Here is an 18,330-nt window from a genome sequence, read left to right on the forward strand (position 1 = left end):
CTCTTGTATCTTTCTCTTGATCTCTTGCTACTTTTTTTATACATCTTCCAGTCATTTGCACTACTTCCCTGCAGATATTGTCCAAATGCCTCTCTTTTCTCTTTCACTAACAGTCTTACTTCTCTATCCCACTACTCGCTACCCTTTCTAATCTGCCCACCTTCCATCTTTCTCATACCACATGCATCTTTTGCACAAGCCATCACTGCTTTCCTAAATACATCCCATTCTTTATCCACTCCCCTCATGTCACTTACTCCCACCTTTTGCCATTCTACACTCAGTCACTGCTGATACTTTGTCACACAGTTCTCTTTTCTAACCTCATTTACTCTCACCATTCTCTTCTCCCCAACATTCCCTCTTCTTTTCTGAGAGCCTTTACAAATCTTCTCATCCCTCCAGCTGACCCTCTCAGAAGATTAACATCCAAAAGTCTCTTTTGCATGCCTATCATTAACATGTGGTCAGATAATTCCCTTTGACCATCTCTCCTACTCACATACGTATACTTATGTATATTTCTCTTTTTAAACCAGGTATTCCTAGTCACCACTCTTTTTTCAGCACACAAATCCACAAGCTGTTCACCACTTCCAGTCACAACACTGAACACCCCATGTACCCCCAACTGCCACATTACTCACCTTCACATTTAAATCACCCATCACTATAATCTGGTCTCGTCTATCAAAGCTGCTAATACACTTACTCAGCTGCTCCCAAAACACTTGCCTCTCATGATCTTTCTTCTCATGACCAGGTACATAGGCACCAATAATCACCCATCTCTCCATCCACTTTCAGTTTTGCCCACACCAATCTAGAATTTACTTTCTTATACTCGGTCATACACTTCCACAACTCCTGCTTCAGAAGTATTGCTACTCTTTCCTTATCTCTTGTCCTCTCACTTACCCCTGACTCTGCTCCCAATACCTTCGCAAACCACTCTTCCCCCTTATCCTTGAGCTTTGTTTTACTCAAAGCCAGAACATCCAGGTTTCTTTCCTCAAACATTCTACCTATCTCTCCTTTCTTCTCATCTTTTTTACATCCACACACATTCAGACAACCCAATCTGAGCCTTTGAGGAGGATGAGCAATCACTGTGTGTCTCCTTCTTCTGTTTCCCTTTTTGGAAATTCAATTACGGGGAGGGGTTTTAACAGCCCCCCAGTTCCCACCCCCTTTAGTTGCCTTCTATGACATGCAGGAAATAAGTGGGAAGTATTTCTTGTGGCAAGAGAAGCGTGGGAGGTGGGTAGATTAGAAAGGGTAGTGAGTGGAGGGATGAAGAAGTAAGATTATTAGTGAAAGAGAAGAGAGAGGCATTTGAATGATTTTTACAGGAAAATAATGCAAATGACTGGGATATGTATAAAAGAAAGAGGCAGGAGGTCAAGAGAAAGGTGCAAGAGATGAAAAAGAGGGCAAATTGAGTTGGGGTGAGAGTATCATTAAATTTTAGGGAGAATAAAAAGATGTTTTGGAAGGAGGTATATAAAGTGCGTAAGACAAGAGAACAAATGGAAACGTCAGAGAAAGGGGGCTAATGGGGAGGTAATAACAAGTAGTGGTGATATGAGGAGATGGATTGAGTATTCTGAAGGATTGTTGAATGTGTTGGGGTGAGAGTATCACTAAATTTTAGGGAGAATAAAAAGATGTTTTGGAAGGAGGTATATAAAGTGCGTAAGACAAGAGAACAAATGGAAACGTCAGAGAAAGGGGGCTAATGGGGAGGTAATAACAAGTAGTGGTGATATGAGAAGGAGATGGATTGAGTATTCTGAAGGTTTGTTGAATGTGTTAGATGATAGAGTGGCAGATATATGATGTTTTGGTCAGGGTGGTGTGCAAAGAGAGAGGGTTAGGGAGAATGATTTGGTAAACAGAGAAGATGTAGTAAAAGCTTTGCGGAAGATGAAAGCCGGCAAGGCAGCTGATTTGGATGGTATTGCAGTGGAATTTATCAAAAAAGGGGTTGACTGTGTTGTTGACTGGTTGGCAAGGATATTTAATGTATGTATGACTCAAGGTGAGGTCCCTGAGGATTGGCTGAATGCATGCATAGTGCCATTGTACAAAAGCAAAGAGGATAAAGGTGAGTGCTCAAATTATAGAGGTATAAGTTTGTTGAGTATTCCTGGGAAACTATATGATAAGGTATTGATTAAGAGGGTGAAAGCATGTACAGAGCATCAGATTGGGGAAGAGCAGTGTGGTTTCAGAAGTGGTAGAGGATGTGTCGATCAGGTGTTTGCTTTGAAGAATGTATGTGAGAAATACTTAGAAAAGCAAATGGATTTGTATGTAGCATCTATGGATCTGAAGAAGGCATATAATAGAGATGATAGAGATGCCGTGTGAAAAGTATTAAGAATATATGGTGTGGGAGGCAAGTTGTTAGAAGTAGTGAAAAGTTTTTATCGAGGATGTAAGGTATGTGTAGTAGTAGGAAGAGAGGAAAGTGATTGGTTACTAGTAAATGTCATTTGCGGCAGGAGTGCGTGATGCCTCCATGGTTGTTTAATTTGTTGTGGTCAGGTTGCTAGGGAGGTGAATGCAAGAGTTTTGGAAAGAGGGGCAAGGATGCAGTCTGCTGTGGATGAGAGAGCTTAGGAAGTGAGTCAGTTGTTATTCGCTGGTGGCTGATTCGTGTGAGAAACTGCAGAAGCTGGTGACTGAGTTTGGTAAAGTCTGTGAAAGAAGAAAGCTGAGAGTAAATGTGAATAAAAGCAAGGTTATTAGGTACAGTAGGGTTGAGGGACAAGTCAATTGGGAGGTAAGTTTGAATGGAGAAAGACTGGAGGAAGTGAAGTGTTTTAGATATCTGGGAGTGAATTTGGCAGCGGATGGAACCATGGAAGCCGAAGTGAGTCACAGGGTGGGGGAGGGGGCAAAAGTTCTGGGAGCATTGAATAATATGTGGAAGGCTAGAACATTATCTTGGAAATCAAAAACGGATATGTTTGAAGGAATAGTGGTTCCAGCAATGTTATATGTTTGCGAGGCGTGGGCTATAGATAGATTTGTGCGGAGTAGGGTGGGTGTGTTGGAAATGAGATGTTTGAGGACAATATGTGGTGTAAGGTTGTTTGATCGGGTAATTAATGAAAGGGTGAGAGAGATGTGTGGTAGTAAAGAAAGTGTGGTTGAGAGAGTAGAAGAGGATGTGTTGAAATGGTTTGGTCACATGGAGAGAATGAGTGAGGAAAGATTGACAAAGAGGATATATGCGTCAGAGGTGAAGGGGACGAAGAGAAGTGGAAGACCAAATTGGAGGTGGAAGGATGGAGTGAAAAGATTTTGAGCAATCGATGCCTGAACATGCAGGAGGGTGAAAGGCATGCAAGGAATAGCGTGAATTGGATCAATGAGTTATACAGGGGTCAACGTGCTGTCAATGGATTGAACCAGGGCTTGTGAAGCATCTGGGGTAAACCATGGAAAGTTTTGTAGGACCTGAATGTGGTAAGGGAGCTATGGTTTTGGTGCATTATACTTGTCAGCTAGAGACTGAGTGTGAACAAGTGTGACCTTTTTTGTCTTTTCCTAGTGCTACCTTGCGCACGTGTGGGACAGATTGTCATTTCATGTGCGGTGGGGTAGCGACATGAATGAATAAAGGCAGCAAGTATGTATATATGTATATATATATATATATATATATATATATATATATATATATATATATATATATATATATATATATATATACGTTAAAATTTATAGACATGTATATGTCCGTGTGTGGACGTGTCTATGTGGGTGGGTTGGGCCATTCTGTCGTCTGTTTCCTTGCGCTACCTCACTAATGCAGAAGACAGTGACAAAGTATAATAAATATAAATAAATATGTATTCCTATGAGTCCTCATGGACTCATAGGAATATACTTGATTAAGCGCAACTTGTGATTCTTTCCTATGTATATATATATATATATATATATATATATATATATATATATATATATTTATTTATTTATTTTGCTTTGTCGCTGTCTCCCGCGTTTGCGAGGTAGCGCAAGGAAACAGAGGAAAGAAATGGCCCAACCCACCCCCATACACAATGTTAATACATGCACGTCCACACACGCAAATATACGTACGTATACATCTCAATGTACACATATATATACACACACAGACACATACATATATGCACACAATTCACACTGTCTGCCTTTATTCATTCCCATCGCCACCTCGCCACACATGGAATACCATCCCCCTCCCCCCTCATGTGTGCGAGGTAGCACTAGGAAAAGACAACAAAGTCCCCATTCGTTCACACTCAATCTCTAGCTGTCATGCAATAATGCCCAAAACCACAGCTCCCTTTCCACATCCAGGCCCCACACAACTTTCCATGGTTTACCCTAGACGCTTCACAACCCCTGATTCAATCCACTGACAGCACGTCAACCCCGGTATACCACATCGACCCAATTCACTATTCCTTGCCCTCCTTTCACCCTCCTGCATGTTCAGGCCCCGATCACACAAAATCTTTTTCACTCCATCTTTCCACCTCCAATTTGGTCTCCCACTTTTCCTCATTCCCTCCACCTCCGACACATATATCCTCTTGGTCAATCTTTCCTCACTAATTCTCTCCATGTGCCCAAACCATTTCAAAACACCCTCTTCTACTCTCTCAACCACGCTCTTTTTATTTCCACACATCTCTCTTACCCTTACATTACTTACTTGATCAAACCACCTCACACCACACAGTATCCTCAAACATCTCATTTCCAGCACATCCACCCTCCTGTGCACAACTCTATCCATAGCCCATGCCTCGCAACCATACAACATTGTTGGAACCACTATTCCTTCAAACATACCCATTTTTGCCTTCCGAGATAATGTTCTCGACTTCCACACATTCTTCAAGGCTCCCAGGATTTTCGCCCCCTCCCCCACCCTATGATTCACTTCCGCTTCCATGGTTCCATCCGCTGCCAGATCCACTCCCAGATATCTAAAACACTTTACTTCCTCCAATTTTTCTCCATTCAAACTTACCTCCCAATTGACTTGACCCTCAACCCTACTGTACCTAATACCCTTGCTCTTATTTACATTTACTCTTAACTTTCTTCTTTCACACACTTTACCAAACTCAGTCACCAGCTTCTGCAGCTTCTCACATGAATCAGCCACCAGCGCTGTATCATCAGCGAACAACAACTGACTCACTTCCCAAGCTCTCTCATCCACAACAGATTTCATACTTGCCCCTCTTTCCAAAACTCTTCCATTCACCTCCCTAACAACCCCATCCATAAACAAATTAAACAACCATGGAGACATCACACACCCCTACCGAAAACCTACATTCACTGAGAACCAATCACTTTCCTCTCTTCCTACAGGTACACATGCCTTACATCCTCGATAAAAACTTTCCGCTGCTTCTAAGAACTTGCCTCCCACACCATATATTCTTAATACATTCCACAGAGCATCTCTATCAACTCTATCATATGCTTTCTCCAGATCCATAAATGCTACATACAAATCCATTTGCTTTTCTAAGTATTTCTCACATACATTCTTCAAAGCAAACACCTGATCCACACATGCTCTAACACTTCTGAAACCACACTGCTCTTCCCCAATCTGATGCTTTGTACATGCCTTCACCCTCTCAATCAATACCCTCCCATATAATTTACCAGGAATACTCAACAAACTTATACCTCTGTAATTTGAGCACTCACTCTTATCCCCTTTGCTTTTGTACGATGGCACTATGCACGCATTCTGCCAATCCTCAGGCACCTCACCATGAGTCATACATACATTAAATAACCTTACCAACCAGTCAACAATACAGTCACCCCCTTTTTTAATAAATTCCACTGCAATACCATCCAAACCTGCTGCCTTGCCGGCTTTCATCTTCCGCAAAGCTTTCACTACCTCTTCTCTATTTACCAAATCATTTTCCCTAACCCTCTCACTTTGCACACCACCTCGACCAAAACACCATATATCTGGCACTCTATCATCAAACACATTCAACAAACCTTCAAAATACTCACTCCATCTCCTTATCACATCACCAATACTTGTTATCACCTCCCCATTTGCGCCCTTCACTGAAGTTCCCATTTGCTCCCTTGTCTTACGCACTTTATTTACCGCCTTCCAGAACATCTTTTTATTCTCCCTAAAATTTAATGATACTCTCTCACCCCAACTCTCATTTGCCCTTTTTTTCACCTCTTGCACTTTTCTCTTGACCTCCTGTCTCTTTCTTTTATACATCTCCCACTCAATTGCATTTTTTCCCTGCAAAAATTGTCCAAATGCCTCTCTCTTCTCTTTCACTAATAATCTTATTTCTTCATCCCACCACTCACTACCCTTTCTAATCAACCCACCTCCCACGCTTCTCATGCCAAAAGCATCTTTTGCGCAGTCCATCACTGATTCCCTAAATACATCCCATTCCTCCCCCACTCCCCTTACTTCCATTGTTCACACCTTTTTCCATTCTGTACTCAGTCTCTCCTGGTACTTCCTCACACAAGTCTCCTTCCCAAGCTCACTTACTCTCACCACCCTCTTCACCCCAACATTCACTCTTCTTTTCTGAAAACCCATACAAATCTTCAGCCTTAGCCTCCACAAGATAATGATCAGACATCCTCTAGTTGCACCTCTCAGCACATTAACATCCAAAAGTCTCTCTTTCGCGCGCCTGTCAATTAACACGTAATCCAATAATGCTCTCTGGCCATCTCTCCTACTTACATACGTATACTTATGTATATCTCACTTTTTAAACCAGGTATTCCCAATCACCAGTCCTTTTTCAGCACATAAATCTACAAGCTCTTCGCCATTTCCATTTACAACACTGAACACCCCGTGTATACCAATTATTCCTTCAACTGCCACATTACTCACCTTTGCATTCAAATCACCCATCACTATAACCCGGTCTCGTGCATCAAATCCACTAACACACTCATTCAGCTGCTCCCAAAACACTTGCCTCTCATGATATTTCTTCTCATGCCCAGGTGCATATGCACCAATAATCACCCATCTCTCTCCATCGACTTTCAGTTTTATCCATATTAATCGAGAATTTACTTTCTTACATTCTGTCACATACTCCCACAACTGTTTCAGGAGTACTGCTACTCCTTCCCTTGCTCTTGTCCTCTCACTAACCCCTGACTTTACTCCCAAGACATTCCCAAACCACTCTTCCCCTTTACCCTTGAACTTCGTTTCACTCAGAGCCAAAACATCCAGTTCCTTTCCTCAAACATACTACCTATCTCTCCTTTTTTCACATCTTGGTTACATCCACACACATTTAGACACCCCAATCTGAGTCTACGGGGAGGATGAGCACTCCCCGCGTGACTCCTTCTGTTTCCCATTTTTTAGAAAGTTAGAATTACAAGGAGGGAAGGATTTCTGGCCCCCCGCTCCCGTCCCCTCTAGTTGCCTTCTGCGACACGTGAGGAATGCGTGGGAAGTATATATATATATATATATATATATATATATATATATATATATATATATATATATATATATATATATATATATATATATATATATATATATTTCTTTTTCTTTCAAACTATTCGCCGTTTCCCGCATTAGCGAGATAGCGTTAAGAACAGAGGACTGGGCAGAAAAGGGTGTTTTGAAATGGTTTGGGCACATGGAGAGAATGAGTGAGGAAAGATTGACCAAGAGGATATATGTGTCGGAGGTGGAGGGAACGAGAAGTGGGACCAAACCATTTCAAAACACCCTCTTCTGCTCTTTCAACCACGGTCTTTTTATTTCCACACAGCTCTCTTTCCCTTTCATTACTTACTCGATCAAACCACCTCACACCACACATTGTCCTCAAACATCTCATTTCCAGCACATACACCCTCCTGCGCACAACTCTATCCATAGCCCATGCCTCGCAACCATACACCATTGTTGGAACCACTATTCCTTCAAACATACCCATTTTTGCTTTCCGAGATAATGTTCTCGACTTCCACACATTCTTCAAGGCTCCCAGGATTTTCGCCCCCTCCCCCACCCTATGATTCACTTCCACTCCCATGGTTCCCTCCACTGCCAGATCCACTCCCAGATATCTAAAACACTTTACTTCCTCCAGTTTTTCTCCATTCAAACTTCCCTCCCAATTGACTTGACCCTCAACCCTACTGTACCTAATAACCTTGCTCTTATTCACATTTACTCTTAACTTTCTTCTTTCACACACTTTACCAAACTCAGTCACCAGCTTCTACAGTCTCTCACATGAATCAGCCACCAGCGCTGTGTCATCAGCGAAAGAACAACTAACTCACTTCCCAAGCTCTCTAATCCACAACAGACTTCAATCTTGCCCCTCTTTCCAAAACTCTTGCATACACCTCCCTAACAACCCCATCCATAAACAAACAACCATGGAGACGTCACACACCCCTGCCGCAAACCTACATTCACTGAGAACCAATCACTTTCCTCTCTTCCTACACGTACACATGCCTTACATCCTTGATAAAAACTTTTCACTGCTTCTAACAACTTGCCACCCACACCATATATTCTTAATACCTTCCACAGAGCATCTCTATCAACTATCATGTGCCTTCTCCAAATCCATAAATGCTACATACAAATCCATTTGCTTTTCTAAGTATTTCTCACATACATTCTTCAAAGCAAACACCTGATCCACACATCCTCTACCACTTCTGAAACCACACTGCTCTTCCCCAATCTGATGCTCTGTACATGCCTTCACCCTCTCAATCAATACCCTCCCATATAATTTACCAGGAATACTCAACATACTTATACCTCTGTAATTTGAGCACTCACTCTTATCCCCTTTGCCTTTGTACAATGGCACTATGCACACATTCCGCCAATCCTCAGGCACCTCACCATGAGTCATACATACATTAAATAACCATACCAACCAGTCAACAATACAGTCACAATCATTATTTGTGGAGGCGAAGGTGAAGATTTGTAGAGGTTTTCAGAAAAGAAGAGAGAATGTTGGGGTGAAGAGAGTGGTGAGAGTAAGTGAGCTTGGGAAGGAGACTGGTGTGAGGAAGTACCAGGAGAGGCTGAGTACAGAATGGAAAAAGGTGAGAACAAAGGACGTAAGGGGAGTGGGGGAGGAATGAGATGTATTTAGGGAAGTAGTGATGGTTTGTGCAAAAGATGTTTGTGGCATGAGGAGTGTGGGAGGTGGGCAGCTTAGAAAGGGTAGTGAGTGGTGGGATGAAGAAGTAAGATTATTAGTGAAAGAGAAGAGAGAGGCATTTGGACAATTTTTGCAGGGAAATAATGCAAATGAGTGGGAGATGTATAAAAGAAAGAGGCAGGAGGTCAAGAAAAAGGTGCAAGAGGTGAAAAAGAGGGCAAATGAGAGTTGGGGTGAGAGAGTAGCATTAAATTATAGGGTGAATAAAAAGATGTTTTGGAAGGAGGGAGATAAAGTGCGTAAGAGATGGGAACAAATGGGAACTTCAGTGATGGGGACTCATGGGGAGGTGATAACAAGTAGTGGTGATGTGAGAAGGAGATGGAGTGAGTATTTTGAAGGTTTGTTGAATGTGTTTGATAATAGAGTGGCAAATATAGGGTGTTTTGGTTGAGGAGGTGTGCAAAGTGAGAGAGTTAGGGAAAATGATTTGGTAAACAGAGAAGAGGTATTAAAAGCTTTGCGGAAGATGAAAGCTGGCAAGACAGCGGGTTTGGATGGTATTGCAGTGGAATTTATTAAAAAAGGGGGTGACTGTATTGTTGACTGGTTGGTAAGGTTATTTAATGTATGTTTGACTCCTGGTGAGGTGCCTGAGGATTGGCGGAATGCGTGTATAGTGCCATTGTACAAAGGCAAAGGGGATAAAAAAGAGTGCTCAAATTACAGAGGTATAAGGTTGTTGAGTATACCTGGTAAATTATATGAGAGGGTATTGATTGGGAGGGTGAAGGCATGTACAGAGCATCAGACTGGGGAAGAGCAGTGTGGTTTCAGAAGTGGTAGAGGATGTGTGGATCAGGTGTTTGCTTTGAAGACTGTATGTGAGAAATACTTAGAAAAACAAATGGATTTGTATATAGCACTTATGGATCCGAGGAAAGCATAAGATAGAGTTGACAGAGATGCTTTGTGGAAGGCATTAAGGATATATGGTGTGGGAGGCAAGTTGTTAGAAACAGTGAAAAGTTTGTATCGAGGATGTGAGGCATGTGTACGTGTAGCAAGAGAGGAAAGAGATTGGTTCTCAGTGAATGTAGGTTTGCGGCCGGGATCTGTGATGTCTCCATGGTTGTTTAATTTGTTTATGGATGGGGTTGTTAGGGAGGAGAATGCAAGAGTTTTGGAAAGAGGGGCAAGTATGCAGTGTGTTGTGGATGAGAGAGCTTGGGAAGTGAGTCAATTGCTGTTCGCTGATGATACAGCACTGGTGGCTGATTCATGTGAGAAACTGCAGAAGCTGGTGACTGAGTTTTTTAAAGTGTGTGAAAGAAGAAAGTTGAGAGTAAATCTGAATAAGAGTTAGGTTATTAGGTACAATAGGGTTGAGGGTCAAGTCAACTGGGAGGTGCATTTGAATGGAGAGAAACTGGAGGAAGTGAAGTGTTTTAGATGTCTGGGAGTGGATTTGGCAGCGGATGGAACCATGGGAGCGGAAGTGAATCATAGGATGGGGGAGGAGACGAAAATTCTGGGAGCCTTGAAGAATGTGTGGAAGTCAAGAGCATTATCTCGGAAAGCAAAAATGGGTATGTTTGAAGGAATAGTGGTTCCAACAATGTTATATGGTTGCGAGGCGTGGGCTATGGATAGAGTTGTGTGCAGGAGGGTGGATGTGCTGGAAATGAGATGTTTGAGGACAATGTGTCGTGTGAGGTAGTTTGATCGAGTAAGTAATGATAGGGTAAGAGAGATGTGTGGTAATGAAAAGAGTGTGGTTGAGAGAGCAGAAGTGGGTTTTTTGAAATGGTTTGGTCACATGGAGAGAATGAGTGAGGAAAGATTGACCAAGAGGATTTATGTCAGAGGTGGAGGGATCGAGGAAAAGTGGGAGACCAAATTGGAGGTGGAAAGCTGGAGTAAAAAAGATTTTGAGTGATCAGGAGCTGAACATGCAGGAGGGTGAAAGGCGTGCAAGGGATAGAGTGAATTGGAACGATATGGTATACTGGGGTCGATGTGCTGTCAGTGGATTGAGCCAGGGCATGTGAAGCGTCTGGGGTAAACCACGGAAAGTTCTGTGGGGCCTGGATGTGGAAAGGTTGCTGTGGTTTCAGTGCATTATTACATGACAGCTAGAGGCTGAGTGTAACAAAATTGGCCTTTGTTGTCTTTTCCTGTCGCTCTCTCGCACACATGAGGGGGAGGATGTTGTTATTCCATGTGTGGCGGGGTGGCGATGGGAATGAATAAAGGGAGACAGTATGAATTATGTACATGTGTATGTATGTATATGTCTGTGTGTGTATATATGTGTATACATTGAGATGTATAGGTATGTATATGTGCGTGTGTGGACATGTATGTATATACATGTGTATGTTGGTGGGTTGGACCATTCTTTCATCTGTTTCCTTGCGCTACCTCACTAACGCGGGAGACAGCGACAAAGCAAAAAAAATGAATTTATAAAATAAATATATATATTCCTCACGTATCGTAGAAGGCGACTAAAGGGGACGGGATTGTGGGGCTGGAAACCCTCCCCTCCTTGTATTTTAACTTTCTAAAAGGGGAAACAGAAGAATGAGTCACGTGGGGAGTGCTCATTCTCCTCGAAGGCTCAGATTGGGGTGTCTGCATATGTGTGGATGTAACCAAGATGAGAAAAAAGGAGAGATAGGTATTATGTTTCAAGAAAGGAACCTGGATGTTTTGCTCTGAATGAAACGAAGCTCAAGGGTAAAAGGGAAGAGTGGTTTGGGAATGTCAGGGGTTAGTGAGAGGACAAGAGCAAGAGAAGGAGTAGCACTACTCCTGAAACAGGGGTGGTGGGAGTATGTGATAGAGTGTAAGGAAATGAACTCTAGATTGATATGGGTAAAACTAAAAGTTGATAGAGAGAGATTGGTGATTATTGGTGCATATGCACCTGGGCATGAGAAGAAAGATCATGAGAGGCAAGTGTTTTGGGAGCAGCTGAGTGAGTGTGTTAGTAGTTTTGATGCACGAGACCAGGTTATAGTGATGCGTGATTTGAATGCAAAGGTGATTAATGTGGCAGTTAAGGGAATAATTGGTGTACATGGGATGTTTAGTGTTGTAAATGGAAATGGTGAAGAGCTTGTAGATTTATATGTGGAAAAAGCACTTGTGACTGGGAATACCTGGTTTAAAAAGAAAGATATACACAAGTATATGTATGTAAGCAGGAGAGATGGCCAGAGGGTGTTAGTGTATTGCGTGTTGATAGGCGCGTGAAAGAGAGACTTTTGGATGTTACTGTGCTGAGAGATGCAACTGGAGGGATGTCTGATCATTATCTTGTGGAGGCGAAGGTGAAGATTTGTAGAGGTTTCAGAAAAGAAGAATGTTGGGGTGAAAAGAGTGGTGAGAGTAAGTGAGCTTGGGAAGGAGACTTGTGTGAGGAAGTACCAGGAAAGACTGAGTACAGATTGGAAAAAGGTGAGAGCAAGAGACGTAAGGGGAGTGGGGGAGGAATGGGATGTATCTCATCTCCAGCACATCCACCCTCCTGCGCACAACTCTATCTATAGCCCACGCCTCGCAACCATACAACATATTTTTTTTCTTTTTTTTTTGCTGTCTCCCGCATTTGCGAGGTAGCGCAAGGAAACAGACGAAAGAAATGGCCCAACCCACCCCCATACACATGTATATACATACACGTCCACACAGGCAAATATACATACCTACACAGATTTCCATGGTTTACCCCAGACGCTTCACATACCCTGATTCAATCCACTGACAGCAAGTCAACCCCGGTATACCACATCGCTCCAATTCACTCTATTCCTTGCCCTCCTTTCACCCTCCTGCATGTTCAGGCCCCGATCACACAAAATCTTTTTCACTCCATCTTTCCACCTCCAATTTGGTCTCCCTCTTCTCCTTGTTCCCTCCACCTCCGACACATATATCCTCTTGGTCAATCTTTCCTCACTCATTCTCTCCATGTGCCCAAACCACTTCAAAACACCCTCTTCTGCTCTCTCAACCACGCTCTTTTTATTTCCACACATCTCTCTTACCCTTACGTTACTCACTCGATCAAACCACCTCACACAACACATTGTCCTCAAACATCTCATTTCCAGCACATCCATCCTCCTGCGCACAACTCTATCCATAGCCCACGCCTCGCAACCATACAACATTGTTGGAACCACTATTCCTTCAAACATACCCATTTTTGCTTTCCAAGATAATGTTCTCGACTTCCACACATTCTTCAAGGCCCCCAGAATTTTCGCCCCCTCCCCCACCCTATGATCCACTTCCGCTTCCATGGTTCCATCCGCTGCCAGATCCACTCCCAGATATCTAAAACACTTCACTTCCTCCAGTTTTTCTCCATTCAAACTCACCTCCCAATTGACTTGACCCTCAACCCTACTGTACCTAATAACCTTGCTCTTATTCACATTTACTCTTAACTTTCTTCTTCCACACACTTTACCAAACTCAGTCACCAGCTCCTGCAGTTTCTCACATGAATCAGCCACCAGCGCTGTATCATCAGCGAACAACAACTGACTCACTTCCCAAGCTCTCTCATCCCCAACAGACTTCATACTTGCCCCTCTTTCCAAAATTCTTGCATTTACCTCCCTAACAACCCCATCCATAAACAAATTAAACAACCATGGAGACATCACACACCCCTGCCGCAAACCTACATTCACTGAGAACCAATCACTTTCCTCTCTTCCTACACGTACACATGCCTTACATCCTCGATAAAAACTTTTCACTGCTTCTAACAACTTTCCTCCCACACCATATATTCTTAATACCTTCCACAGAGCATCTCTATCAACTCTATCATATGCCTTCTCCAGATCCATAAATGCTACATACAAATCCATTTGCTTTTCTAAGTATTTCTCACATACATTCTTCAAAGCAAACACCTGATCCACACATCCTCTACCACTTCTGAAACCACACTGCTCTTCCCCAATCTGATGCTCTGTACATGCCTTCACCCTCTCAATCAATACCCTCCCATATAATTTACCAGGAATACTCAACAAACTTATACCTCTGTAATTTGAGCACTCACTCTTATCCCCTTTGCCTTTGTACAATGGCACTATGCACGCATTCCGCCAATCTTCAGGCACCTCACCATGAGTCATACATACATTAAATAACCTTACCAACCAGTCAACAATACAGTCACCCCCTTTTTTAATAAATTCCACTGCAATACCATCCAAACCTGCTGCCTTGCCGGCTTTCATCTTCCGCAAAGCTTTCACTACCTCTTCTCTGTTTACCAAATCATTTTCCCTAACCCTCTCACTTTGCACACCACCTCGACCAAAACACCCTATATCTGCCACTCTATCATCAAACACATTCAACAAACCTTCAAAATACTCACTCCATCTCCTTCTCACATCACCACTACTTGTTATCACCTCCCCATTTGCGCCCTTCACTGAAGTTCCCATTTGCTCCCTTGTCTTACGCACTTTATTTACCTCCTTCCAGAACATCTTTTTATATATATATATATATATATATATATATATATATATATATATATATATATATATATATATATTTTATTCATTTTTATTATATTCAATCACTTTCTGCCACATTAGTTAGGTAGCGCAAGGAAACAGATGAAGGATGGCCCAACCCACCCACATGCATATGTATTTGCATAAGTGTCTACGCAATCACATATTCATACCTATATATTTCAACGTCAACTTACATATACATATGCCACCATATACATATATACACATGTACATATTTGTACTTGCTGCCTTATTCCATTCCCATCGCCACTCTGTCACACTTGAAATAGTATCTACCCCCAGCAAAATAACAAACACCCCCTTAACGAGAAGGTAGCGCTTGGAAAAGAGAAAAAGGCCACATTCGTTCACACTCAGTCTTTATCTGTCATGTGTAATGCACTGGAACCACAGCTCCCTTTTGACATTCAGGCCCCGCAGAGCTTTCCATAGTTTACACCATAGAAGAGAGGCAGAGGTAAGACACCGTTGGTACACAAGTGTTTCCGGCTTGTGGTTTACAGGTCTGGCAGTGTTCCTGTCATAAAGTTGTATTATATGAACAAGACAGGGAACTTCTTGGAACTTTTGCCTTTGACAAAGCTATCCATTTTGTATAGATCTTCCTTAATATTTATGTTACAATTCTTTGTGTATTCATAAAGAGAAGAAGATTCAGTGATTTCTCTTGGCAGGGGCTTATGATTTTAAATGATTTAGCAATACTCCAATCAGTACAGTGGTCTTAATTTTTAACATGATTAAACAGGAAAAGAATCAAATGGTTTGTTTAATAATTTTAAACATTATGACCATTATGACAGTACATCATCCCCCTGTATCTGTCTGTCTTTTATGTATGTATGTCTAAGGGCATATTCTTGTTAAAGACATATTCAGTGGGGTTTTCATATCTTACAGAAGATTATAGCTTTTATATGCTTCTCATGTTTGGTCACAACACCTTAAGAAACAGGAAAAGCTAACTGAGAAAGTCCAGAGGAGAGCAACTAATATGGAAATAGAATTACGAGAGCTGAATGGAAAGGAAAGTCTAGATGCCTTAAAATTTGTTACCTTGGAAGAGAGGAGAGTGAGGGATGATCTCACCACAACCTTTAAATTTTTAGTGCAGATTGATGAAGCTGACAATAAACAGTTTTTTGAGAGATGTAGGAGAGGAGCTACCAAAGAAATAATGGGAAATTAAGCAAGAAACTTGTTGAGAAAGATGTATATTAGTACTTTTAGTACTTCTATAGTGTAAAGTTGGTGGGTGAATGGAACAGAATGAATGAAAGCATGTTTCATTTAGATAGCATACAGAAATTTAAAAGTTGTATGACAGGAGAAAATGTTCAAAAGATGCAGTCCCACTAGTATAGAACTCCCTCTCTGTACAATACAAAAATGTAATTACAAATAGATAATTACAAGCCACTACATCTCACAGAAATTGTATGAGTATATGCAACTTAAGGGTTTCCTGCCATCCACCATAAGCCTTTGGAATTGTTTTAATTTATTCTTTCATCAGGCTCAGTCTTGAGGGTGGGAACCTTAGCCTGTTATGAAATTTTTATGCCAGAAATAGTAATGTATATATGTTTGCTTTTTCTACTGTTTTTTTTTTTAAAGGGCACAGTGATCCTTACACTAGTAACAGAATATTGTTGAGAATTTTCTTTACACATCTTTTTATGCATTTTTGAAATTAGTATATGAAGATTTTATGTGATAGTATGAATCCATGAGCATGAAGCTTAACTATGCTTTGTTTCACATACATGCTTTGACGATTTTTTTAACCACTGTGTGTGTGTGTGTGTGTGTGTGTGTGTGTGTGTGTGTGTGTGTGTGTGCGTTTAGCTTTACAAAAGAATACCCTTATTCTTTTTTAGATTAGATTTAGATGTGTATTAGATATTGTTTTTGGTCATGTAGAGCTTTGTTACATAGTTCTAGCACTCATTAGCATGTAGTTTCAGTCATTCCATGAGATATTGATAAAAAAATAATTGATATTGTTTGATTTAACTCAGTGATGATACTCCTTTATTGATAGTAGATTCCACACATAAAGTTGTAGAACCTGCTTAAATAGTTGGAGTTGTATCACTGATTGGATCATTATCAAGCATTTGTTATGGCCACAGAGGACCTTAGTGGTGAGAATGCAGTGTCAGCTGGCAGAAAGCTGGACGATCTGATTCATCTGGCCGAATTATGTGTTGACCTCTTGCAGCAGAATGAGGAACACCATGCTGAGGTAGGTTATTGTCCCTGTAATGGAATGCTAGGGGCTTATTTTTGCTGAAATTCAGAATATGTACAATTTCCAGGATTTATATGTCCAAGGATGTAAATGAAAGAGTAATCATTCCATTTCTGATAGATACACAGTATCAGTATATTTTTTGCACTAATGAACTGCAGAGTATCACACTTTTGTTTTTCTGTTGATATTTAAGTTAATTATTGAATAGGAAGTCAATTTAGAAAGGTTTGATGAAGTTTTAGGAGAACATGGTACAGAGTTTTATCATCACTGTTGATTCTGGAGTCATAATTTTCAGCAGTGAAGAAATTGCAGATGTTACCGTGAAAGTCCTGGTACTAATGATTAGATTGTATTTATGGATGTGGTATTTTTAACTTACATATGCTGATGAAAACTGTATCAAATGATTTTTTTTCATTTGTCAGAACAATTCTAAACAACTGGAGTTTTCTTTTGAATGGGTTTAACAGGTCTACAGTAAGGTCCCCATGAGTGGGCAGAGCTTTAAAGATAAAGGAAGATATAGGTTTGATTGTAAGAAATAGGTAGAAATATATAAGAATGACTAGAATCTATGAAAACCTAACCTGCCTGAGGTCAAAGATGACAGTATTATCAGTGATAGAGTAAAATATACCACTGTTATACTTGCTTTGTCAAGTGCTGAGAAAGGAGATGGCCTGATGCACACTTTTTTTTTTACCTCATTTTTACTGTATATCTTTTTTTTTTTATCTAATGTAGCAAAACCAATGAACAGATTTATTTTCATAAAACTGCAATATGCCCATTCCTCTTCATTTTAACACAGAAAACAAAAATACATTTGAAAGGATTATTTTATTCTTGAGCACCATCATTTGAGACCATGAAATAATTAACCAATTTTTTTCTGAGTCTTTTGATATACATAACATTATATGCTCATTAATCATGTACTCAAAGAACAAAACACAACCATAACAATAACATATTCCTGATATAACATAGATATTGATGCAAATTGTTGCCCAACGGAAACCTTGGGTGAGCTTTTTAATATTATTTTTACTGTGTTGCATTATTAAAACACACATTTTTCCCTTCTTCAAAGCCATGAGCATTTTCCAGTTATCTACAACATAGACTAATAAGAGACATAGAAATTAAACAACGATGTTAACATGTTGCAAGAAGTATAGATTACTAAAACTTAATTGCAACTATGTTAAAGTTATTAGGGGTACAACTTTAAGGTTTTACTTAATCCTTTGATACAATTTCATCAGTTAAAGAT

General features: G+C 40.8%; 1 protein-coding gene across 3 annotated transcripts in view; it reads left to right on the forward strand.

Annotated features, from left to right (window-relative positions):
* Window positions 1–18,330, forward strand: part of LOC139750941 (calcium-dependent secretion activator-like) — a 553,650-nt gene that overhangs the window by 35,050 nt on the left and 500,270 nt on the right. For all 3 annotated transcript variants that reach the window (XR_011713253.1, XM_071665864.1, XM_071665865.1), the window contains exon 2: window positions 16,930–17,042. The gene's annotated coding sequence lies outside the window, so the exon portion shown is untranslated. The remainder of the gene's footprint in view (window positions 1–16,929; window positions 17,043–18,330) is intronic.

Source organism: Panulirus ornatus, chromosome 10 (assembly GCF_036320965.1).
Source record: "Panulirus ornatus isolate Po-2019 chromosome 10, ASM3632096v1, whole genome shotgun sequence".
Taxonomy (NCBI): Eukaryota; Metazoa; Arthropoda; class Malacostraca; order Decapoda; family Palinuridae; genus Panulirus; species Panulirus ornatus.